We start from the raw sequence: 20,391 nt of genomic DNA, 5'->3' as shown, positions 1-20,391 counted from the left end.
TTGTTTGTGATCATTGGAAACACTCAGGAAAGTTGCAAAACTAGACTTTGAACCACTGTGGATTTTTAGCGTTTTAGAACTGGAAGCGATCTCAGAAATAATCTTGCCTAGCCTCCTTGTTTTACTTTGCCAACACCAAAGTTTAAGCTATATTCATATCTTGCTTGAGCTACTTACTATACTAGCCTTCATATCTCCTAGTCCTCTGGTCCCCAATGTAACAACCAACATGATCTTTTCAAAATGCAAATCTAATTGTCAGTCTCCTAGTTAAAACTCTTTAACAGCTTCCCCATTACTCTTAGGATGTGGACCCAAATCCTCACCATGACACACAGGTTCCTCTTAGCTCTCCAGCTTCAGTCTCACCATCCTCCGCCCAGCCCCTCATTCATAGTGCTTCAGCTACATAGGCCTTCCCAAGGCAAGGTGTTGGCAGATTTTTTCTCTAAGGGGCCAGATAGTACATTTTAGGTTGTGATTCACATGGTCTCTGTTGCAACTATACAACTCTGCCTTGCAGTACAGAAGCAGTCACAGATAATGTGTAAATGAACGAATGTGGCTGTGTGCCAGTAAAACTTTGTATATGAATTTTGTAATTTTCATATGTTATAAAATATTCTTTTGATACTTTTCAACCATTTAAAAACATAGAAACCCTTGATGGCCCACAGATTATACAAAACAGGCAGTGGACTGAATTTAGACCATAAGCTGTAGTTTGCCATTCCCTACTTAAATATTTTAAAGCACCAAGCCCATTGTGTTGATTAGCTGCTGCTTTCTTGGCCCCCTTCTCTGCTCCATGAAGCCAACCTTTCTTGGTTTGGCTCAAAAGCTACCTTCTTAATGTGTCTCCTGATCATTCCAAGTACAAGTATACTATCCTCCGGCTACATTTCTTTGACACTTGTTTGTACCACTTACTTGGTACATATGACTTTTATTTTTATTTCCAACCCATAATACAATTAAGTACTTGAGCACACAGGTTATATTTTATATCTAATACATTTGTGTCCTTGCTAATGGTTAGGTTAGTTTTGAGTATACTAATAATATACTTAATCCTTTTTTTTTTTGTTAAGTCCAGGGTGACTCAGGATTGTGTATCATTATGTTAGAAAGCCTGGTAGACAAAGAATCCCTTTTTTTTAAAATCAAAAAAAGACTAAATGTGTTGTCTATTTTGTAAAAGGAACTGCAGTGTACAGTAAAATACATATAATAGGTACTATGCTAGGTATTTAGAAAATACTAGTTCATTTGCTTTAATGTTGCTGGTGGGGTTAGGTATTGATTATATGTCTGTTAGCTTGTAGCTATTTAACCACTAGCTTTGGTGTCAGCTTTGCTCACCACATTTTTGCTTTACCTGCAGTACTGCTCACTTAAAGCCTTGCTACAGGAATCAAAGACTGCATGTAAGGCATTGAGAAAGTATAGCCAGACATTCTTTAGGTCATGTTGAGATAAATGAAAAGAAAAGCATTAGAATGTGTGAAGTACCTGTAACCAACTTTATTTTAATAAGGAACTGTGTAATAAATCTCTGAAAGGATAAGTGAGAAACCAATAAGAATTTTTACGGGGTATACAGGGAAGGAACTGGGTTGATGATGATGGACAGGGGTCAAGGTGATTGCCCAGCTATTCACTATAAACTTGTTTATGTTGTTTTATTTATCACCTGGTCAAAAATTAAGGTCCAGTATTTTTAGAGAGTACATAATTAGGCTGAAGGGAAAAACATGGAAAAATAGTTTTTTTAATATCTGAAGTTATGTAACTGTTGGCTTAGGTTATATAGCCAGCACCTTTCCCCAAGTGATAGATTCATCTTGGGAACAAGTACACTATCTAAAGAGATTTCCTTGTGCCATTTTTACAAATCCAAGCATGTAAAAGTTACTCAGTGTTGTGGTACTGTGTTATTGTTTACATAGTTTAAGGATTATTTGTGTATGAAGGCAAGAGTAAGTCTCAACTCATTCCTGCTTTTTTGTCTTCGTATTAAGTCCTAACATTCTTTCCGTTAAAAACTCACGTTACTGTTTTTCTTGTAAACTTTTTTCTTAGTATAAAAACAGAAAACTCTGTTCAGGTAAATTTTAAGTTTATAGGATTCAAACTAAAGAGGACATATTACTGTAACCTAAGCATTTTTATTTCAATAGTTAATCTCATTTTGAATATAAATTCAGCTTGTGTGTTTTATTCTAATTCCTGAAGCAAAAAGAGGCACTAGAGAAAATGAAAGCACAAATAACAGTGCTTTCTTTTTGGAAGAAGGACCAAAAAAATGCTTATTACTTCATATATAGTGGAATAACATAGACTTTTGAGTTATAGAAAGCACTGAATTCAATCTAGCCATATGCCCTTATATAGTGTCACTAGGCAAGTTACACATCTGTGAAATGGGCAAGGGAGCTACTTTGCTGGTAATTGTAATCAGAGATAGGCAACTACCCACAGTGCCTGCCACATAGGATGCCTACAGTAGATGTAGCTTCTATTATTATGTCTCAAGATAATCGTTGCAGTATCTGTGAAGAAAAAACGGCATGTTTTTTCTTGCATATTTGTTTGTGAGAATTGGAATTTGAATTTTATTAATTTAAAAAGGTCTCATATTGTAAAGGGAGGTTCTTTCCTAATTATCTGAAATACTGTTTCGCATTTCCCAAGCAATAGCTTGAGGGTGGAAAGGCAGTATTATGTGTAAAAATTGGTTTTCACATTTTGCTTTTGTCAAGTATTTTTTAAAAAGCAGTCATTCTGAACAATTGCATGTTTTTTTGAGTTGATGAAAGCTGATTTTTTTTAACCACAGATGAATGCAATGGCTGTTTGTTGTACTGCTATTAGGTGAAATTATTTCACATTAGTGTTGCAATCAGATTGTTAAGATGATTATTTTTAAATTTATAATTTATAGTCTATCTTCTATCTTGAAGGATAGAAGATATTTGAGATATTTTGCAAAGAAAACATGTAAGCATGTGTACTTAAGCAGAAGATATATTAGATCAAAAACATGGAAAAGAGATCAATTTTCTGGCAGCTAAGACAACAAAGGAAACTTTATGGATTAGTTAGATCTTACTTTTTTTTTTTTTTGAGATGGAGTCTCACTCTGTGGCCCAGGCTGGAGTGCAGTGGCACGATCTCGGCTCACTGCAAGCTCCACCTCCTGGGTTCACGCCATTCTTCTGCCTCAGCCTCCCAAGTAGCTGGGACTACAGGCGCCCGCCACCATGCCCAGCTAGGGTGTTTGGTCTCACTGGATTTCAATATTACATCTTTTTTTTTTTTAAGTTTTAAATGTTAAATATAACACAAATACAGAAAACCACAGCAGTTGACATTCTATTCTGTTACCAAGAGTCTTCCCTTATTCTTAGTTTATTGTCACCATTGACCCATGAATTTTTATTTTTCTCAATGGTTATAATTCTTTACTGTCCTTAATTATTTTGGTGTCTAAATTGTCTCAGATTTGGCCAGTAGGAACCCCCTCAAGATGGATCCTGTGTGTGATATGACCCCATCTTTTTTTTTGTCTTTTTTTTTTAGATTTCATTACTTTCTGATGTAACAAGCTGTTCTGCATTTATCTTCTATCTTCTCTGCCACGGTCCCAGAACAACTATTTTTCCAAAGAGCCCCAATTCTTTTTATTTTTAGCTGAGACTACAGGCATGTTCCACCATGACTAGCTGCCTAGTTCATTTTAGTAAAGGATGGTATTATTAATAGAAACTAAGATCTGAATGTTGGGTGTGTTTATTGCTACTTCATATATTCATAGACCTCTTCAGAGGACACTTAGGAAATATATTCATGTATCAATACTTATACATGCATACACATATGTAATTTAGAAATCATGAGTTCACCTGATACAGGTTGAGCAACCTTAATCTGAAAAATTTGAAATCCCAAATGCTCCAGAATCTGAGTGTTTTTCAGTGCTGACATGATGCCACAAGTGGAAAATACACACCTGACACCTTCGCTTTCTGATGGTTCACTGTACACAAACTTTGTTTCGTGCAGGAAACAATATTTTTGTATAAAATTACCTTCAGGCTATAAAGTGTATATGAAACAAATTAATTTTGTGTTTAGACTTGGGTCTCATCTTCAAGATATCTCATTAAATATAAGCAAATATTCCAAAATCTGAAACACTCCTGGTCCTAAGCATTTTGGATAAAGAATGCACAAACCTGTACCTCCAACTCTAGTTCATCCTTATGGAATTGTTCCTTGCTTTGGTTCTTCCTCCAATTCTTACTTCATGGCTCTCAACAACATCGGCACTTTTATTCACTTGCTCGATCCTATAATAATCTTAATTAGTTTCAGAATGCGTTGTCCATACAAGTACAAAAAACATAATACAAAGAGTCCAGGATTCCTTTGTAATTCTCCCTTAACCCTGCCCAAGGTTGAGGGAACGTGGGGGTCAAGTACTGTGTTCTTAAATTATTTAGACTTGTTTTTCCTCTTTGGTGTGATTATGGTGTTCATTTAAAATATAGTTGGGTTTGTTTCAGATTGCTTTCAGATTTAGTCTCCCCCCACTCCTACTTTTTCTTCATCCTTACTGATTTTCGCTTTTAAATACATAGAGTATTAACATGCTTCTGCAAACCCAGAACTGTACAAAAAGATATACAGATGGTATATAGGTTATTAAACCATCAGTGGTGTTATTTTTGCCTTACACTGTTATCTGTCCTTTAAAGAAATTAAAAGAAGAACAAACTTTGGTAGTGGTGGGTTGTTTTTACATTTACTGTATATTTACCATTTCTGTTGCCCTTTATTTCTTCTTTTATATCAAAATTGTCATCTGGTATTCCTTCCCTTTATCCTGCAGAACTTCCTTTAGTGTTTCTTGTTATGTAGGTCTGCTGGCAACAAATTAACTCATTTTTTGCTTACCTGGAAATGTATTTTCCTTTCATCTGTTCCTTCAGCACTTTGGCTATGTCAATCCCATATTCTGATGAGAAGTCAGCAACTTTTTTTATTCTTCCCCCATATGTAACATGTTGTTTTTCTCTGGCTGCTTTCCAACCTTTTACTTTATGTTTGGCTTTCAGCACTTAGACCATGTCTGAGGGAGCTTTCTTTGTGTTTTTTCCTGCTTCCATTTCAGTTAGCTTCTTGGATATATGAATTAATGGTTACAACCAAATTTGGGAGCTTGGGCTATTTTTTTTTTCCAATTGTTTTGGCCTTTTTTTCCACCTCTCTTATTCTAAATTACATATTATGTTGGGCTGTTTCATTTTCCCATAGGTCCCCTGAGGTTTGGTTTGTTTGCTTGTTTATTTGTTTGTTTCTTTAAATTCTTTTTCTCTGTATACTTTGGATTGAGTAATTCACGTGATCTAATTTCAGGTTCACTGAGTCTTCTCCTATCTCCAGTTTTCTGTTGAGCTCATCTAGTGAATTTTTAATCTCATTTATTATACTTTTTGGCTCTAGAATTTCTGTTTTGTATAGTGTCTCATTTCTATGTTGATATTTCCTATCTGTTCACTCATTATGTTTTCCTTTAATTCTTTGAACAAATGTTCTGTCAGTTTTTTGAGCCATAGATATATATATAATGGCTACATTGAAGCCTTGATCTGCTAAATCTAGTATCTGAGCACATTAGGAGTCAGTTTTGTTTTGTTTTGTTTTGAGACAGGGTCTTGCTCTGTCACCCAAGCTGGAGTGCAGTTACGTGATCATGCCTTACCACAGCCTTGACCTCCTGGGCTCAAGCGATCCTCCCGCCTCAGCCTCCCAAGTAGCTGGGACCACAGGCATGTGACACCAACATCTGGCTAATTTTTTGTATTTTTAGTAGAGAAAGGGTTTTATCCTGTTGCTTAGGCTAGTCATAAACTCCTGCTTCAACCAGCTTCATCCAGCCCACCAGCTTCAACCTCCCAAAGTGCTGGGCATGAAGCCCAACATTACAGGCATGAAGCCCTGTGCCCTGCCTGCAGCTGCAGTTTTTTGATAATTGAAATATTAATCTCAAAGCAGGCTTCTGTCTACATTCGGAAGGTTTTCATTGTCTTTAAATGTGATAAAAAATTTTGTTTATCCAGTTTTTATAATTACAATCTGTGAAAGAATTTGAGTGACACTTCACTACTGTTAAAGTATTGGCCACCTCATTTTTTTGTACATGTTGTTGAATTTTGCTTTTGTTTTCCTCATTGCTTTTTGTCCTTTTATGGGGGGGTTTTGGGGAGACTCAAAACTGTGTCACCACTCTTGACATCATTCTGGAACCAGAAATACATTGATCTTTTAAGGCAAAGAAAATCATTTAATTATGTGATTAAATTCTTTTTTAGTGTTGTCATCTGGTCTTGATTCACATATTAGGTGAAGCATTTTCAAGGTAGAAGTTTGACAGAAGAGAGAAATAGGGAATTAATCCTTTAAATAGCATTATGTTCATATTTTAAAGTGAAATGTTTAGTTCTGTAGGGAAGGCTGCTAATATTATGAAATTTTGAAATTCATTTACAAGAGGAGCTATTTTAGTAGTTATAACTTCAAAATATTTCCAGTTTGCATTTGTCTATGAATCCCGTTTATGTTAGCATTGAGTTTGATTAAATTTGTTTGGTTATTTTGGCTTGAATATAACTTAAATCCACCTGAAGCAAATGAGGCTAAATAATAATATTTGCTTTTTTCCTGAGTAGTTGGTATGTGGGTGCTTCTTATATTACCTGCCTTTATTTTAATGTTTTGACATTTTTTTAAGGAAAAATATCTAGCTAAATCTGAAGATATTTGGGACATGGCTCTACAAATAATTGTATTATTAGTTGTACTTATTATCTGCAATATGTAGGTACTTTACTGCATGTATTATTTTCAGCTCTTAGAGCATCGTTACAAGATTAATGTTATTATATCCATTTTATAGATGAACTGAGATCCACAAGTTACTTGCTCAGTACCACTGGAATTTGAATCTAGTTTTGTCTAACTCCAGAGTTCCTCGGTCTTTCTGTTATCTTATTCTGCCTCCATATCCCTTTTTTTTTTTTTTTTTTTTTTTTTTTTGAGACACAGTCCACTCTGCTGTCCAGGCTGGAGTGCAATGGTGCCATCTCCACTCACCACAACCTATGCCTACCAAGTTCAAGTGATTCTCCTGCCTCAGCTTCTCAAATAGCTGAGATTACAGGCACCCGCCACCACACCCATCTAATTTTTGTATTTTTAGTAGAGACGGGCGTTTCACCATGTTGGCCTGGCTGGTCTCAAACTCCTGACCTCAAGTGATCTGCCTGCCTTGGCCCCCCAAAGTGCTGGGATTACAGGCATGAGCCACCACGCCTGGCCCATATCCTTTTTTAAAAAAACTTTACAGAGGCCAGGCGTGGTGATTCACGCCTGTAATCCCAGCACTTTGGGAGGCCGAGGTGGGTGGATCACCTGAGGTCGGGAGTTCAAGACCAGCCTGATCAACATGGAGAAACCCCATTTCTGCTAAAAATACAAAACTTAGCCGGGCGTGGTGGCACATGCCTGTAATCTCAGTTACTCGGGAGGCTGAGGCAGGATAATCACCTGAACCTAGGAGGCGGAGGTTGCGGTGAGTCAAGATGGCGCCATTGCACTTCAGCCTGGGCAACAAGAACAGAACTCAGTCTCAAAAAAAAAAAAAAAAAACCCTTACAGAATAAAAATTATTTTGGTTCTGAAAACTTTTATATTATGTTAGAAGTGTAGGTTTTGGAAAATTGTAACATTTTTTAGGGCAGGGCATTATTTTTAAAATAAATTACCTTTTCAGAAAGATCGAGGGATGGAGAAATGTGTATAATAATGAAGTATTTTTTAGTTGAAGGCTGAAGTTCTGTTTTTTTTTTTTTTTTTTTTTTTCTTGGAGGGAACGATAAGAGGAAATTAGCTCAGGCATAAGACATTTAAATTTGTATAAAGGAAAAGTTGCACTCAAAATGAATGCTTTTGAAAACCAGAAGGAATTACTTGGAATTGTTGCTGAATATTATTCCTCAAAGTCTTTAAAGCTGTGTAATTCTGTGTAAATTTAGGCATAACTCTACCAGATGAACCAAGTTCCTGTAAAGATTTTGAGACTATGTTTGCATTTATTAATTATTTAACATCTTATATGCAGTTAAATAAAAGTTGAGTGATGTTTTCCGTTAGTTTTTATACATTTCTCTCGGATATAAAGAATCTTCCGTATAATTAGGTTGCTTTTGACTAGAGGCAGACTTTTCAAAAGATTGCAAATTTGGAATTTCTCCCTCCTGTGTTTATGTAGGCTCTCTTTTCTTCCCCATATCCTTTTCCCTAAGGTTGTGATGCTGGAAAATAGCCTTGTTTCTTTTGTAATTGTATACCTCCACTACTGTTTCATACTACAAAATATAGCTCTTTAATTCTTCTGATGTCTGAATTGTAAGAGAATGTAAGAAAACTAAGTAGGAACACAGCTGACATAATACCAGTGCTCTTTTTTAAAATGCCATACTCCAAAATATTTTAAATGCTGTATTGGTATGCTATACACTCATACAATACCTTCAGCAAAAATGAACTGTGGTCAGAAAATAATAATTTAAAAGAGGATTGTGTCTTTGATAATCAGTGCTTTTAATGTATTTTAATCACGGGTAGCATTTATGATTTTAACCAAAAGACAACTGCCTTTATTTTCTCTTTCTTTCAAAATTTTTTCAACCCATTTGTCTCAACTTATATAGTCCAGACTTTTCATTTATTAGCTGTGCAATGTCTGGCATGTTACTCAACCTCTCTGTGTTCAGTTTTCTGATGTGTAAATTAGGGGTAATACCATTACCTATTTCCTTGAGTAATTGTGAAAATTAAATGAAATAATAAATGTAAAGCTCTTAGAATTGTCCTTACAGTAAATGTTAGCTGCTTCAACTATTTCTGCTACTACCACCACCACTACTACTTCCACCACACTACCACCAGTCTTTCCAGCATCAATAGTGAATGCATTTTGTCTAAATACTACGATGAATACAAAAAATGTGGAGCTCAGTGTCTGCCCTCTAGAAACTTAAAATGTAGTTAGGGCTAACAGACAAAAACAAATGCATAAATAAGTCAACTATATGAGGCTGTCTAATTTGAATTGAGGCTTAAGTGATGGGTAGTATAGAAACTTAGTGCAAGGAAAAAGTATTTTTGAATTGACACTACCATGGAAAACTTCATGGATAAGATTCAGGAAACTAGATGTATTGTAGATTTTAGGTAATTGGAAAAAGAGCCATAAGATAAAAGAGAATTAGAATTGTAAAGTATTTTCCAGGTCTTGTCTGAATGAAGTGTAGATGTCTCAGGGCCAAATTTGCTGGCAAGAGAAGTTACAATGGTGATCCTTTAATCAGAGAAAAGTTATTGAAGGTGATATTAAGAAAAGTGTGCATATTTATGGAGTAAATTGTATATATAGAGATTGAAGTCCCAGAGACAAATTAAAGAGGTGTTGTGGGTTAAAGGTGAGGAAGTAAATGCCTCATAGATATGTTTTAATAGGAACAAGAAGGAAGGGACACGTGGGATAACTAGGACAGGGTTTAGTGAGTGACTGAATATATGGATGAGTTAATAGGCAGGGGAGGCAAAGGAACTCTAAGGATCTGAGTGTAGGAGAGTTATGTATCCATTGACGTTGATCTGCTCAGCAAGTACTGATTATTTTCTGCATGTTATAGGATAGAAAGAACAAGACACAGTTACCTTCCAGGACTGGATGGGGAAATAGAGGTACTCATTTCAAAGGCAGATGAATTTGATTTTACATATCTTAAGTAGTAAGGCATGGTTAGATTTCCCTGTAGGAGTGTTCTGCAAACTCTTGGGGTTTTAGAGGTAGCAGGGGGAAAATGAGGACTGAAGATTAGATTTGGAAGTCGTGAAAATTGAGGAAAATTGAGTTCTGCATGAGGATGTTTCTGAGGGGGGTTGGGAATATAGAGAGGAGGTGAGCATGTATAAAAGGTCAACCAAGCCTGATTCTTTTAACAACAGGTGAAGTGGTATTTGACCCACTTCAGGTGCAGGGTTTTCCTTTCAAATTAAGTTTAGTCACCAAAGGAAAAAAAAAAAACAGATTTTTCCCTCCCTCCCTCCCTCCCTCCCTCCCTTCCTTCCTTCCCTTCCTCCCTCCTTCCTTTCTTGAGACAGGGTCTCATTCTGTCACCAAGACTGGAGTGCAGTGTCTTGGTCTTGCCTCACTGCAACCTCCACCCGCCAGGCTCAAGCAATCCTCCCACCTCAGCCTCCCAAGTAGCTAGGACTACAGGCATACACCACCATGCCCAACTCCTTTTTGTATTTTTTGTAGAGACAGAGTTTTGCCATGTTGCCCAGGCTCGTCTTGAATTCCTGGCCTCAAGGTATTCACCTACTTTGGCCTCTCCAAGTGCTGGGATTACAGGCATGAGCCACCACGCCCCATCATTTTGTACTTTTCTTTGTAGAAATGACTTTCTTATAGCATGAGCATTGGGAATTACTTTCCTTTTCTCATTGGTTTCATCTTTAATCCATTTATACCTAGTGTTCCATTATTGGAACTCTAAGCTTGTGGGAGTTATTTATATCCTACTGCTCAACGTCATCGCCAAGGTCTGATTTTTCACAAAAAAATTTTTCAACCTCCGGTATAAATAGGTTAATCATGTAAACGATCTTAACATGTTTCTAGGTGGTGTTTGTATTTATGCTTACTGGAAGGTTTCAACATACCTTTGCCTTTAAAAGAATACTTTGAACTTGGTAAGAAATTTCACAGAGGTAATAGCTCTTTCAGGAGATAGATGGCAATTTAGAGGAGATAAAAGGCAATTTATTTTGCTTTTTTGTTTAGTAGTACTGACTTCCCTTTGGAAGTAGTAATAGTAGAAATTTATTTATACTCATTTATTGCATATTTAACACATGTTTGTTTATATTTATGCAAAATATTTATTAGCCAGTGATTGTTACTGCTTGCTTCTGGTCATTATATAATTTGAATGGAAAGCCTGTCTTTGTTTAAGATTGAACTGTAAGAAATGTGAAATGAAAAGTTATCCTTTTGTTTAAATGTAGAGATTATAGTTCACCTTAAGCTAAAGCAAATGTCGTCTATATTCACCTAACTGGCTGGTACTCACGTTTCCAGTGGGAACTCCTTTCTGGCATTTCTTCAGAAATTTCCATGTTTTTCAAATACCAAGAGGAGATATCAGTCAAGGCCTGGTGCTGTGGCCCACGCCTATAATCCGAACACTTTGGGAGGCTGAGGAGGGAGGATTATATTTAATTATAGATCTAATTGGCTTTTATTTATGATTCATGAATTAAGACAGCTTCTGTTCTGCAAATAGAATGAAAACTCCCACTGGGCATTGGCAAAACAGTGGGTTTGGTAAGGTAGAAACAAGGAAATAGAACAATAGGAAAAAAAAAGACTGATTGGTTAACATAAGTTACTTTTTCATAAAGAGAGTTTGAGGCAACATAGTGAGACCTTCTCTCTACAAAAACATAGAAAAAAAAAAAATTAGCTGGGCATGGTGGCTCGTGCCTGTAGTCCCAGTTATTCCAGAGGCTGAGGTGAGAGGATTGCTTAAGCCTGGGAAGTCAAGGCAGCAGTGAGCCATGATCACAGTGCTTCACTCTAGCCTGGGTGACAGAGCAAGACCCTGTCTCCAAAAAAAAATAATAATAAAAAAAGAGAGATCTTAAGAAATCAGGAAAATGCAGGGGAGGGGGGAATATTGTAATTCTTCTGAGAATTAAAGCTTGACAGTCAACATAGAGCCACTGCTGGTTGAAGGAATCCATTGATGTCAGGTCAAAAGCAGGCACAAGAAGCACTGACATAGGGAATTAGGTCCCAGAAACCAAATCTGGAACTTGTAGGAGAGAAACAATCACATTCTGAACAGTTAGTCTTGAGTATAACTTTGGTGATGGGAGTCATTCTTGCAAACAAAATAAATAAGTTGGTGCACATATTATACTTTATATAAATCCTAAGAAATAATTTTTTTTTCCAAGAAATAAGTTTTGGAGCAAAACAAATCCTTAAGTTGGCAGATTGGACAGATGCTTCTGTGTAGTGAAGCTAACCTTTGTAGGAGACACTAATGTTATTTTATTAGAATGGTAATAATGCTTGTTGGTGTTTTCCAGTATTTGAATATCCACTAAAAGCTACAGTTCTTTATATATACTTCAACAGAAGAAATGTAAAGAGAAGATGTGAATATTGCATAATTCTGTGACAGAATAAAAAAGTAATCTAAAAATCAGAATTAATAAAAGCCATATCCATTTCAAAGGTAAAACCAAATTCAGAATAATTGGACAAAATATTTTCATCATGGAAAAAACTAAATGTATGTGAAGCAACGTGTACCCTAACACCTGTCAAAAGACAATTATAACATTTAATTATAGATTGAATTGGCTTTTATTCATGATTCATGAATCAGGACAGCCTCTGTTCTGCAAATAGAATGAAAACTCCCACTGGGCAATGGCAGAAAGAACGGTAGGTTTGGTAAGGTGGAAACAAGGAAACAGAACAATAGAAAAAAAACCTGACTGGTTAACATAAGTTACTTCTTGGTAAAGATTAAAGCACAAGGGACTGACTTATGCTAACTCAGGTAGACTGGAATCACTTGTTTTCAGGAAAAACTAGTCTGTTGGCATCTATTTGCTTATATGGCATTTAACATTACAGAGACTCTATTTTGGTTTGGTCTGTTTTGTTAGGGCCTAATGCAGGAGCTTAGTCCAAAACAATGGCCTCCCATAATTTTTGTTTAACAATTCCCCCCATTTGGTCACAGTCTCACCTAGGTGAGATCCTTTAGTACCCCTAGGTGAGAGTCTGACCAAAACTTAGGGCATTAGTGCTACTTTCAGTTTCTATCATTCTGCATTGCCAGTTTCAACATGCCATTCATGGATTACAGGGTCCTCATGGTCACTCATTTCTTTGAGTTTTTGTTGTTCCAGCCAAGAGAGACCATTTGACGTTTGACGGATGGCTGCATGTGTAAACATTCAAAGCATTTGAGAGAATACAGTGCATAGGGAGACTACTACTATCAGAAGGATAGTATGAAGAGTTTGGAGTATGTTCCCTAAGCAGGGTCCCCATGAACCAAAGCAATCAAATCAGATAGATCAAAGAATGAGCTATATTAGAAGTCTACCCATTTTAACCAAGTCGCCTTTTGTTAATTTTTTGTACCTGAGTCTCTTTAATACCAGATGTATTTATCCATGTGTAACAAGAAGTGTCTGCAACTGCACAGATGCCTCCCTGTTCAGCTAGTAGGTAGAAATCCTATTATCCAACTTCCTATGACTGTGCTAATTTAAAACAAGGAGAGAGAATGAGTGGTTCTAGAAGTCTAACTCTATGCAAGGGACCACTAGTTCAATTTGAACAAACAGTTGTATTAGAGATGTTGCTAAAGTTAACCACTAGGTATATTAAAGGATCTCTTAGGTCATGTAAAGATTTGGGTTTGACATGACAGATCCAGCACTTCATCAAGTTACCTACAGAAGCTGTTTGATTGTGGAATTTTGATTACAGCATTATCCTGCGCCAAGCAAAAGAAGAAAGCTTAAGCAAGGCATTAAGAGAGGTGAGAGTCTCATTATGATGAGGAGGCTTGTTCCAAAATCTTGGGAAAAGCTATCCACAGCACAAAGTTATCAACTTCTTGTCCTGGTTCACTGTTTTAATGTCTCTGGTTATGGCATAGGGTGATTTGCTGAACTCTGTGTGGCCCACACATTAGGCATGAAACTTGTCTCTTGAAATTTATATTGATTTGTCTAGCTTCACCTTATAGGGATTAAAGAACAGAGCAGTTATTATTCTTAGTTGGAGAGTTGTATGGAGCCAGATATTGGAGGTGTATTAGTCCATTCTCATGCTGCTATAAAGAAATATCCAAGACTGGGTAATTTATAAAGAAAAGAGGTTTAATTGACTCACAGTTCTGCATGGCTGGGGAGGCCTCAGGACACTTAGAATCATGGTGGAAGGGGAAGAAGAAGCAGGCACCTTCTTCACAAGGTGACAGGAGAGAGATTGAGTGCGAGCAGGGGAAATGCCAGACACTTACAAAACCATCACATCTTGTGAGTCTCACTCACTATCACAAGAACAGCATGGGGGAAACCATCCCCACGATCCAATTACCTTCACCTGGTCCCACCCTTGACATATAGGGATTATGGGGATTACAGTTCAAGGTGAGATTTGGGTGGGGAAACGGAGCCAAACCATATCAGGAGGAAACTAGAAGAATCCAGGATCCAGTTCAGTCTATAGGAAGATAATAAAAACTTACAGTGAACGAGGCTGCAATCTAACAGATGAAGTGTGGCTTTTTTCATAGTTTTGGCTGGGCGTGGTGGCTCATCCTGTAATCTCAGCACTTTGGGAGGCTGAGGTGGGCAGATCACTTGAGGCCAAGAGTTTGAAACCAACCTGGCCAATATGGCGGAACCCCATCTCTACTAAACATAAAAAAATTAGCCAGGCATGGTGGCACGCGCCTGTAATCCCAGGTACTTGGGAGGCTCAGGCACAAGAATTGCTTGAACCCAGGAGGTGGAGGTTGTAGTGAGCTGAGATTGCACCACTGCACTCCAGCTTGGGTGACAGAGCTAGACTCTGTCTCAAAAAAAAAAAAAAAAAAAAGTTTGCTTTTCTGGAACTTTTGATAGGTAATCTCAAATAAGTCTTTTAGACTTTTAAAAGACTCTCAAGGCTGTGAAGCCAAATCCAGGGCTCACCATTAAACATCACCTATAGTACTTAATAGATTATGGTGAATTCCTCTCTCTTTGAGGTCCCAAAAATATCCTGAGTTTCCTGGGCCTGTCAGGAAGTGACATTTTTCACCCCGCTATAAGACCACCAGCTGGGCTGTTGTATTCAAGGTACCAGGCCAGTTTTTCCATGGTGGCAGTTGGGGAGAGGGGTGACAGAGGGGTTAATGGCGCCACAAAGTCAACTTTAATTCCTTGAAGTTGTCTGGTCATATCTGAAAATACGAGATTCCAGTCAAAGCTTGGTACTAGTGTTTCCAACTGTGTCCTTTTACAAGGAGAACAGATTCTTAAGAAACTTTCATAAATGATTATATTGCCATAAAATTAAGAATACTCACTAATAGTTTCCAAAATCTGGAGGGATCAGATGGGATGAAAAAGTAAAGGCTTCAAATTTTGCTCACAAAAGTGAACTTTACCACACTGCCATAAGCTATAGATTAAAAGAAAAAAAAGTTTCTTTAAATCTGGAAAACAAAACACTGAAGAATCAGCAATATTTCAAATAAAAAGTCATAAAAAATTATTCTCATCAGTTTATTCAGTTCCGTGTAATTTATTCTTATTCTGCCAGATCTTGGTTAGCAGTTTCATGAAGCCATCAGTTTCTTCATTAGAGTTTTATAAATTCTTATCCAGGCCAATGGTATGATCTTAAAGTTATCAGAAACTTGTATTCCAGAGTACTTACAATGAATCTTGACGAATAAGCAATTTTGGACTGTAACTGACTGCACATGCTTTTAGGGAAGAACCAAAACCATTGTCTGTGGATGACCAAGAGTTAGAAATGGCCATGGCTAAAAATCTGATGAGAGTTCATTATAATCAGCAATTGACAAAGAAATTTGGTTATTGCTATGGCACTGTAACATTTAACATAATAACCAAAAATCATGACTGATAACTATTAGATTTCTAGGAATCTCTTACAAATTTTGGAATAATTTGGAAGTCATTTGTTTCTTATTTTGCTCTAAGGTCCTCTTGAAATGTTCTGCTATGATTACTAGTTTAGCTCAGTCCTGTAGCCTCTTGTCTTTTTTTTTTTTTTTTTTTCTTTGAGATGGAGTCTTGCTCACGCTGGACTATCTTGGCTCACTGTAACCTCAGCCTCCCGCGTTCAAGCAGTTCTCCTCTCTCAGCCTCTTGAGTGGCTGAGATTACAGGTGTGCACTACCACATCTGGCTAATTTTTGTATTTTTAGTAGAGACAGGGTTTCACCATGTTGGCCAGGCTGGTCTCAAACTCCTGGGCTCAAGTGATCCACCCTCCTTGGCCCCCCAAAGTGCTGGGATTACGGGGGAGAGCTACTGCTCCCTGCCTGTCTTTTGTCTTTTTTATGAGCCTGCATCAAGTTGGGGGAAGCTGGAATGCCTTACCAAAAGGGCTTCCAAGTGAATTTTCAAGTCAGTAACAGCTTCATATTTCTCTAGCATGCAGGTCTGAATGATAGACCACATAGTGCAAATGGAAAAACACTTTAGGAATGCCTTTCAGAATGTCATTTGCAATTCTGGGGGCTTTGCCTTGCCCATAAGTAGATCCAGGTAGGTCTTGTTGGGTCACTGATACCATTCTCAGGAGAATACTGTTCTGCCTCTTACATTCATTTTTGTGCTTCCTCAGGTCCCTTTCAACAAAGTATATTAGTTGGTAGAGGTCAGTAATACCAGGTCATAGGTTCCAATTAAGACCATGAATTCTTCAGAAAATTTTTGAAGTTCTTCCCTGGATTTAGAAAATTGTCTATGCTTTTGTCCAGGAAGTATAAGTTACTGGGGGATCATTTTGGAATTTTCAGGGGGTTTTATTTTATAAAAAAGCTGTTTAACTGCTTTTTCAGAGAAGAAAGGTATTTCAAACGGTAGTAGACTGAATATTCAGGCAAAGTAGGATAGAGGGGAGCAGTAGTAGTCAAGCCAGTCTTATTTTCCTTGGTATATGAGGATTATCTTGCATTTTTAGCTTTTCATTAGCTTTTTGCAATGAATCTTTTATAAAAGCTATTTTTGAATCCTGTTGTTTCTTTAAGGCTTCTGAATACCAATTAAAAGGAGAATCCCATTCTCTCTACCAATTAATTGGGAGGCTTGGGATTCAAGTACATTTCTTAGATGAACGATCTTGTTCTTCTGGAACGGTCTTCATATGGCCATTGTAATTCTAAATTATCTTTAATAAGATTTTGCCACTTCTGTAAGTATATGCAGCTTTCAGGCTTAATATTCATACATGTGAAAGTCAGGTGTAGCCAGAAGGCTGAGTACTCAGCTCTTCAGAAATTAAGGATCCTATTTTTACATTGAGTCTTGGGTCTCCCAGAGCCAAGATAAAAACCTAAGAGGGAGATGCCACGAGTTTGAGTCCTATAATGTTTCTACAGTATACTTCATTGCATGGATATTTTCTTGTGGCTGCTGGACAACTTTATGTTAACTGACCCATTCCCTGACCAGGCTTATCTTCTCATGGTAGCCTTATTTTTTAGTGATGGGTTGCTCTAATAGCTCTTACATGCCTCACCCGTTTCCACCAGTCAGGTTATGGCTTTGGCTCTGACATTCCACTGATCAACCTAGCCAATGATTTTCCCATTTCTCTGTGAACCAGACACCCGAGGCCTCTCTTACCTGAGTGTACAAGAAAAATGAAGAATATAGAACCAACATAACTGCAAATTCTGAAAACTAGAGTTCGTGCTCCCTGCAGTAATAACCACTTAGTTCAACCACTGTCAGTTACTTTTAAAACTGCAGCTCTTGCCAGTGACTCCTCAGCTACTGCAAATCCAAAAGTCAAGTGCCTTCTCACAGCACAGATTAACCCCAAACCACAGAGATCAGGGAACTCAGGGCAAAAGAAAGCAAAGCTTGAAAGCAAAGCAAAAGAAAACAATTTTCAGGGCTTCCTGAGAAAGACAGAGGATCCAAAAGGGGGGTCAGCAGCACCTTTACCATGTTCCTCGAGGTCTCTGGGTCATGGGTCATCAGAAATCTCCTTCATGTCCCTTCATATGGCTGCCAGAACTGTCAAAAGACAAAACTACAACTAATTTAGTTATAAGTCTGTTTGGGCCCCTTATTTGGTTTGTTCTTATTAGGATCTAGCACAGGAAGGAGCTCAGTACAATGGCCTCCCATAATTTTTGTTTAGTGCACCCAACCTGGAGATGTTTTTGGGAATACTCATTACAATTGAACGAATCAGTAACAATCCGAAACAAAAACTTTTTCTGTGGTATTTGTCACAAAACAAAGATCAAGTCTTTGAATAGGACAAATAATGCTTTGTATGCTTTAAATTTTTATTGTTAAGAATGTTATTAATATGTATGGTTATTTTTCACAATTAATGATTTTTTTGAATTTATTTGGTTTTAAGGTACCCTTTTAATGTTTTCTGTTATCAAATATCTGTATCAAATAAAGAGCAGTTTTACATTTTATTGGTTTATAATCTTGTCACAATATATTGATTTATAACCATAATAAACCAATCATTTATTATTACATCTTTTTAAAAAAATCTTTGAAACTTTAAATGTAACCTTACCACAGAAAAATGATTCATTATTTATTGTTATGCTTACTCATTTTTTCTTTCAATTGTTTTATTGAGATATAATTAATATACCATGCAATTCACCCATTTAAAATATACAAGTAACTGATTTTTAATAAATTTACAGGGCTGTATAACCACCGTCAGAGTTTAATTTTAGAATATTTTCATCCCCCTCAAAGAAACTCCATATCCATTATCAGTAATGCCCATTTTCCTCTAGTACTCCTGCAACCCTAAATAACTTTCTATCTGTATAAATTTGCCTATTCAAGATATTTTATATGAATGGAATCATACAATATGTAGTCTTTTGTGGCTGGCTTATTTCACTTAGAATTTTTTCAAGGTTCATTCATAGTGTATGTAGCATGTATTAATACTTCATTTATTGCCGAATAATATTTCATTATATGGATATGACACATTTTATTTATCCCACTCATCATTTGATGGATATTTGGCTTGTTTCCACTTTTTGGCTATTAGGTATGAATAATGCTGCTGTGAACATTTGCATGCATGTTGTATGAATGTATGCTTTCATTTCTCTTGCTTACACACCTAGGAGTGAAATTACTGAGCTATGTGTTAACTCTATGTTAACTTTTTAGGTAACTGTCAAATTGTTTTCCAAAGTGACTATATCATTTTACATTCCCATCAGCGATGTATGAGCATTCTAATTTCTCCATATCCTCAGCAATACTTGTTATTGTCTCTTTTATTATAGCCAACCTAGTGGGTATGAAGTCATTTTGATTTGCCCTTCTTCAATGGCTAATGATGTTGAGCATCTTTTTCATGTGCTTGTTGACCATTCGTGCATCTTTGGAGATGTGCCTATTCAGATTCCTTGCCCATTTTAAAATTGCATTATTTGTCTTTTTATTGTTGAGCTGTAAAGAATTCATATGTTTTCTGGATACTAGGCCCTTATCAAATACTTGTTTTGCAAACGTTTTCTCCCATTCTCTGGGTTGTTTTTTCATTTACTTTAAAACTTTCCTAACTTTGGTGGAATCCAGTTTATCTATTTTTCTTTTGGTACTTATTTTATTTAAGAAACCATTGCCTAGTCCAAGGTCAAAAAGATTTACTTTTATGTTTTCTTCTAAGGATTTTATAGTTTTAGCCTTTATATTCAGGTCTGTTAATTTTGAATTAATTTTTGTTAAATTTTTGAGTTAATTTTTGAGTTAATTTTTGTTAAATTTTTTATTACTCTTTCTAAAAACATTTTTAAAGTGCTGTGAAAAATATGGAATAACTTACTATTACAGGGGAGAATTTCTGACAATTTTGCTTTTTCATTCCTGAATTCTGAAGATTTATACCTGTCAGGAATTTGGGGACACTAGCTGGTGCAGTTTTGTCTGCATGATAGTAAAGGCCCTTAGGTAGTTTACTCTTTGAACAGGTGGTGGCAGCAGAGCTTTAATGAATGTAAATTCTCATTTTTTCCCTAAACTTAGTGTTTTATGTTTAAGAATCCTGTATGTATTTGGACTGCCTTCTTTTTGATAATAGGTTGTTAAGCACTAAGTTTAAAGTTCCTTTTAAGATTATTTAAGAATTGTTTAGAGCTTATAATTTTAGGGGTTTGTTTTTGTTTGTTTGGGTTTGATTTTTCACCATGAGTTTATTCAGGCTTCTGTTTGTGAGTCTAGTTTGTGGAGTATGGACATGATTTGCTTGAGGTCTTTAACCTGCGGACACAGTTTTTTTTAAATTTCTCTAATGTGTTTTATCCACCTTTTCATTATTCATTACTACCTCATGATCTTCATAGAGAAGTAAAGTAATAGAGTAACAGTCAACATGTTCGTTAGTGTTAAAGCTGTTCTCAAGCTTACTCCTGAAACAAGTTGGCAGATTTACATTCTGATTTTGAGTATAGATAATATAGAAGTTGG

The 20,391-nt window shown here is 36.5% G+C and overlaps 1 protein-coding gene across 2 annotated transcripts in view; it reads left to right on the top strand.

Annotated features, from left to right (window-relative positions):
• Window positions 1–20,391, top strand: part of PDZD8 (PDZ domain containing 8) — a 94,763-nt gene that overhangs the window by 35,234 nt on the left and 39,138 nt on the right. The window lies entirely within an intron of this gene.

Source organism: Pan troglodytes, chromosome 8, assembly GCF_028858775.2.
Source record: "Pan troglodytes isolate AG18354 chromosome 8, NHGRI_mPanTro3-v2.0_pri, whole genome shotgun sequence".
Lineage (NCBI taxonomy): Eukaryota > Metazoa > Chordata > Mammalia > Primates > Hominidae > Pan > Pan troglodytes.
Note: the sequence above shows the minus strand (reverse complement) of the source record. Positions and strands in the feature narration are given on the sequence as shown.